General features: G+C 49.9%; 1 long non-coding RNA gene across 1 annotated transcript; it reads left to right on the plus strand.

Moving 5' to 3' along the window:
- The first annotated feature begins 305 nt into the window (after positions 1–305).
- LOC126509384 (uncharacterized) lies at positions 306–5,784 on the plus strand. The gene is made up of 3 exons (XR_007594141.1): positions 306–376; positions 1,408–1,556; positions 5,324–5,784. It is a non-coding gene; the product is annotated as an uncharacterized lncRNA (long non-coding RNA).
- Positions 5,785–6,364: the final 580 nt, after the last annotated feature.

Below are 6,364 nucleotides of genomic sequence, written 5' to 3' on the forward strand. Positions count from 1 at the left end.
TCTCTGTGTCGTGCCGGATGTCCTGGAACTCACTCTTGTACACCAGGCTGGTCTTGAACTCACAGAGATCGCCTGCCTCTGCCTCCCAAGCGCTGGGATTAAAGGCGTGCGTTACTATCGCTCTTACCTCTATTTAGGACGCTGGCTGCTGCAGGATGATCCCACTGTACACTGGGAATATGTACTCCTCTCATTGTTTAATAAAGAACCTGCTTTGGCTTATAGTGAGGCAGAATAAGGCCAGGTGGGAAGGCCAAACTGAAAATACAAAGGAGAAGGGCGGAGTCAGGGAGAGGTGAGTCAGCCTCAGGGGAAGCAAGATGTGCTAGAGAACAGGGAAAAGTCATGAAGCCATGTGACTGCCCCAGGCCCGCGGGTAAGTCAACGGAGACCCTAGAAGGGAAGTGAGAATGGGATGGGACAAGAGACACTAGAGCTGGAGACAAGACAGGATCCTGATCAAGTCTCGTTTATTCAAGGGAATAATCCAGGTAAATCTAGGGTAAGGGAAATGAGGAAGTTCTCCTTGTGTATATGGGTAGCTAAACAACTTACTAGGCAACCTAACCATGGCCTAATGGTCAGGTGGAAAGTCCGTAACAACAACATGCAGAAAAGCCAGAATGTTCAGAACACAGGAACAATGGAGCAATAACTCCTTGCAGAGTTCGTATTTGACAGATCAGAACAGCAGGACGGAACTAATCTAGGGAGCAGTAAGTCCCTCACAGGAACTGGTCCAGAGAGCAATAAGTCTCCCACGTGTGACAAAATGTAGATTAATAGAAATGGGTAGATTTAAGTTGTAAGAGCTAATTAGTAATAAGCCGGAGCTATAGGTCAAACATTCTATAATTAATATAAGCTTTTGTGTGATTATTGGGGACTAGTAGGAGAAAAGGAAAGCTCTACCTCTGTTTACAACTGGCCTTTGACTCTTGGAGATGGCCATCAGTGGCACTCAGTGACAGACACTCTGACACCTTTTTGCGAACAGGGCTCCCCAACAAATCATAATTATGGGCTACTAACAGGGTAGGTAGCTAATCTCAGTCACTCCAGCAGTAAGCAGATTAAGGGGCTTGAATGTATTTCTCTGGCCCGGACCCTTGAGTATACATTACCTCCAGATCAGAGCCTTTAACTGGTGCTCATCCTGCAATACCCCAAATGCTGGCCATTAAAATCACCCCTGGAGTGTCTCTCCCGAGACCTCATCAAAGCAGTGACAGCTTTGTTTCCTGGGTCCCTCAGCCTATAGATAAATCTGAGGGAATTGGGTACCACCTTCATTGTTTTTGAAGACCCCAGTTTCTGGAAAGTTTGAAACAACCTCTATTTACTATAATATTTCCCCAATCCTATTTACCTCCGGAGCCATTAACTGCCACTTTATCTCCTGTCTAGAGCTGATCAGTCCTCAGGTGGTTCTTTGAGAACTGAAGTCCAGCTATCTGGGTCCCCTGATCTTCCTCCAAGGCCTGAAGTTCAGCAGGATTGAAGACCTAAACCCTTCTACCTTGTTTCAGCCTGAAGTATCCAGATCAACTTACTAGGTGATTCTAGTGTCTGCCTCTTGAGTGGGACATTAGGCATCTATTAAAAGCCAGACGTTAGCGGGCTTGGTCATCCAGGTTCGGACTCTTCCTCCTCTTCCCTGGCTGCACACTGAGTTTTAGGATGGAGAAGTATCCTATGCTGCTCAAGCGTGAAAATGCTGTATGAAAGGGGAGGGCTATGGAAGCAGGGTTGTTTCCCACTGTGGAGAAGTATTTCCTTCTTGTCAAGATGGCTGGTCTATAGATTTATTCACTATTACGTGTGTGCATGCGCACGCGCACGTGAGTCTGCAAGCGTGATTGGTGACCGTGAGTACAGGCAGAGGACAGCTGTGGAAGTCGATTCTCTTCTTTTCTCTGTGGGTCTTGGGGATTGAACTTAAGCCATCAGGTGTCCTAACCCACTGAGCCATCTTACTGTCCTTAGACGTCTTCCCTCTCTCCCTCCCTCCCTCCCTTCCTCCCTCCTTCCCTTCCTCCCTTCCTATCTCCCTCCTTTTCTTTCCTTTCAGTCTACTTGGTTACAGGGTTTGACTTTTTTTTTTTGGCAAAAGAATGGGATCTAGAAAAAAGAAAGAATAGAGAAAGAAAGAAAGGAAGAAAGAAAGAAAGAAAGAAAGAAAGAAAGAAAGAAAGAAAGAAAACGGAAGGAATGGGTTCTGCTCTGTCTCTGGCCCTGGGTAGAGAAATAACATTCTGTAACATTCTAAACCACCTAAAATATAAGATTGGGTCAGGTGTGGTGACTCAAGCCTTTAATCCCAGCACTTAGGCGATAGAAGCAGGCGGATCTCTGTGAGTTCGAGGCCAGCCTGATCTACATAGAGAGTTCTAGGCTAGCCAGGGCTATATAATAAGACCCTGCCGCAAACCAAACTAACCCTCCAAAGCCCCAACTTTATTAAGGCGACAAAAAGGGCTCACATTTGGTTCTAACTCATAAATTTGACAACTTGGGGAAACTTCTAGCCAAGACATGCATTACTACTGCCTTAGAAGATTCTTTTGCATGACTGTACCCTCTCCCCACCAGCCCTCCCCAGACTGTGCGCTGTGATTTAGATTAGGCACACTTCACAGGCTTGCCACTGTCCAGTGCCCATTGGCTCAGGCTCCTTGTGGGTGGAGGGGGGGAAGGTGAAAGCACCCACTTCTGTGTTGTGGTTTTAAGTTTGTCCGTTTTGCTTGTGGTGTAGTGGTGATGCCTTTAGGTGGACAGGTGTTTCTGGTTTAGGGCTAACAGGAAGCTGGTAAGCCAGTGAGGGGCCCCAGGCTCTGCCTGCCTCTGCTGAGTAATGATGCCTGATTTGCTAATGGTCTTTTGTTGTGAGCATTTATTAGACAGTTCACAGTTCATTTTTTAAAATATATATATGTATACACACACACACTCACTCACACACACACACACACACACATATATATTGATTCCTTGGGAATTTCATATCATGAACCCCAATCCTGCTCATTTTCCTCACACCTCACAAAAGAACATTTAAAAATATTAATTAAAAGCAAAGCAAAACAAACAAACAAAATACCCACTTTGCTCCTCCATCTTTCCTGCCTGTTCAACACCTCTTCATTCATCTTAGCGGTATTGAAAGCTCCAGGGTGTCATGAAATATACCCCTTTGTCCAATCAACTTTACTTGCAAATGTTCATTGCATTGAGTTGTTGGTCTGATTCAAGTATGCCATCAGTACTGGACCCTCACCAAAACTCCCCGAGTCTTAGAGATTCTGCAGCTATGGTTCTGCAGGACCAGTTTCTTCCCACACTCTGGCAGGTCATACATGGGGTAGATGCTGGGGTGGACCAACTCAAAGTCCTGAATGTGGGTTTGGGTTGTAGCTGATTTGATTAGTCTGGGATGCTGGGGCTGCGCCCCTCAGGTGAGGGGTGGAGCCAGCTCATCTGTACCCATAGAGGCCAGCTCTCTCACACCTGTAGTGAGGGGTGGGACCATTTCTCCCTGAGTATGGGATCAATCTCCCATGATAGGGCAGAGCCAACTCTTCCGCTGCAGTGACCAAGAAGGGGCAGGACTAACTCTTCCAGGACCAGCAAAGGGTAATGCTGGCTCAGCACAGCCCTCGGATTTCAACATACAGGGTTCCTGTAACCCCTGTGGTAACCTGGGCCATGGAGATCACACAGACCCTAGCTGCAGCAGGACCACAATCCCAGACATGGTCCTTGGCTGCAGCTCGAGCCTGGATGTCACCATGGTCCCAGGTGGAGGGCAAGTCACTCAGATCTGTATGGCACCGGCTGCAGTGCGACCTTCAGATACCAACATGGCCCCAACTGGCAGCTCAGTCCCCAGATATCCACACAGCCTTCAATGGTACAGGAACCCCAGATATGACCCTTGGCTGCAGTTAGGGCCAAGGCAAGTCCAGGTCATGAGGGCCCAAGTGGGCCTACAGCTGTCTTTCACCTAGGCAGGCTCATGGATCCAAAACTTCCTGTTTTAAGTTAACAATTTGATGACCATCTATCTTGAAGGTTCTTTCTTGAAGATCCTGCAAGGATCTTTGAGGCTGTCCTAACCCTCTTGCTGGGAGGCTTCCTGCATTCTCTTGCCTGGGTCTGACTCAGTCAGGTGCCTCTGGTTAGGTGTGAAGGTCTCCTTCCCTCTGCTTACCCTGTGCCTTGCACAGCCCTGAGCACCACAGCATCTGGAAGCCCCTTGCTCGTTTGAACCCATAATCTTCCTTTCCTGAGCCTGCACTCCCCAATGGGAGACTCTGGATTACAGGCAGGGGATGAAGGCTAGCCTGGGAGGGGTCCCAGCTCTGCTTTGAGACACTGGCTCTTCCTCTCTGTGGACACACCCACAAGGGTGGAGCATGCAGCTGGGTCTCTCAGTTTCCCCGTAGCTCAGCTCCATCTAGCTCCTCCTCGGGGATGCTCCCCTGAGGTGGGGGACTGCTGGACAAAGGCCTCAACTGGATCCATTCAGAAGAGGTGGGAGAGGGGCTTGAGGATATGAGACCCCTGTGGCTGGAAGGTAACTGCTCTGGGGGCTCACAGTGCTGAGAGACAGATGCCACACAGAGTCCATGTGGGAGGAGAGAGGGACCTGGGAATCCAGCTTGAGCTAGATCCCAGAATGGAAACACCTCCTCTCCCTGCCTCCTGCACTAGCCACCCCAGGGCACTAGATCCCAACAATCCTTCCGTGCGAGGCCCTATCCTGCCCAGAGGAGGGGTTCTTCCAGTTGCCTGGAAGCTGTTGCCATGATCTAAGGCTCAGGTGGCCACGATTACCTTTGTAGAGTCTTGGAGCCTCTTGTTTCTTATCTTTATGGCGGATGCGTCCTGGAATCCTTGCCCGTATGTGGAGGTAGGGTGGAGTGTAGCTCCTTACCAGGCTTTACCAAGGTCCTTCCAGACCAGACTGACAACCTCTAAGTGCCTGAGGAACTGGCGGGGTGGCATTCCCGGACTGTGACTCTGGGGCTAAGGTCTCCAGCACCTCAAGGGGAGGTAAGAAGATAAGACACAAAGCCATGGTGGTGGTGGTGAGGAAGGAGGCGCACCTGACACCTGCTCTCCCAGGGGCCATCAACAGTCCCTTTACAAAGGAGAGAACTGATACAGCATCACTGTCCAGGGCCGTGGTGGGGGTATCTTGTGGCCACTCTGGTCTGTGACTCTAGCTGGAGAGTTGGACAGAAAGAAAGTGGTAAGTGGACAGGCAGGGGTTTACTTCGATGAGGTCCAGCCCCTCACCCTTTCTCCTTCCCACACACAGATGGGCCGCCCGGGACTCCCAGGGGAGAAGGTCTCCGATGCCCAGCTGTCCGGGGCTCCAGACGCCCCTGGAGATGCTCCTGATGACGACATTGATAGTACAGAGGGTTCAGACTTGGTGCCCTCTGTCACCCTGGGTACAGCGCTCATCCTACTGTTCCTTCTGACATCATTCTGGCTGGCTTGGCCACGCTGCCACACCTCCTACTAAGAGGGTTCCCAAGTGGAGGGCATCAGGACAGTTGGGCTTCTAGCCCCACTCTGGGTCAAGGACACTCAATGCCGTGGGAAATTGTTGCCAGAGACTCCTGTGGGGGCTCCAGCCTGGACTCCTATGCTTGGGCAGCTCGTGCTCACCTGGTCCAGTTCCCTTGATGCCTGGTGCTAGTCATGTTTCCCATCTTTGTAAAGCCATGCTGGGGACTTCAGATAAAGCTGAATGACTTCAGTCACTTGTGTCGATGAGTGGGGATAATTGTGTGACCAACTCCTCCATTCTGGGGCCTCAGCTTCCCCAGGCTTCAAGGTAGGATGGCGGTGCCTGCTTCTGGATATTTTGAGGAGCATGTCCAGTGGGAAGACCTTCTGTGGTCACCTCTGTATATATAATCCCCCCGGGTCGCCAGCCTCTGTCTGATTCTACAGCATTCACCCAGAAGATTCATAGGCATAGGGAGGCTTCCAAAAGATGTACTGGTCTCAGTTGCCACCTGGTGGTAGAAAGTAGAATTGCACCTGCATAGAGTTTCCCTTTTGGAGTGTTCTGGGGATGGATGAGCAAACAGTTTTGTTTTGTGGTGTGAAATTTTGAGGTTTTGTATGAGCATGGGTCCAATTACCCAGCAAAAACTACTTTGATGTTAGCTACTGATGTGTGTTCCTCATCTCTTTGTCTCTTGATGGCTCTAAAAGCCACGAGAGAGGGACCAATTCTCCTATCTTAAAGTAGTGTGTGGAGGGAATAGTTAGTAGCTCCCCTCTCAGGACACTGTGCTTTCCTGCCTTAGGCAGCCTGGGTTCCCAGGGACCTTCCTCTCGGGAC

The sequence above is a fragment of the Alexandromys fortis genome, unplaced genomic scaffold (genome assembly GCF_014885135.2).
Source record: "Alexandromys fortis isolate MF-2015 unplaced genomic scaffold, M_Fortis_MF-2015_v1.1 scaffold_72, whole genome shotgun sequence".
Taxonomy (NCBI): Eukaryota; Metazoa; Chordata; class Mammalia; order Rodentia; family Cricetidae; genus Alexandromys; species Alexandromys fortis.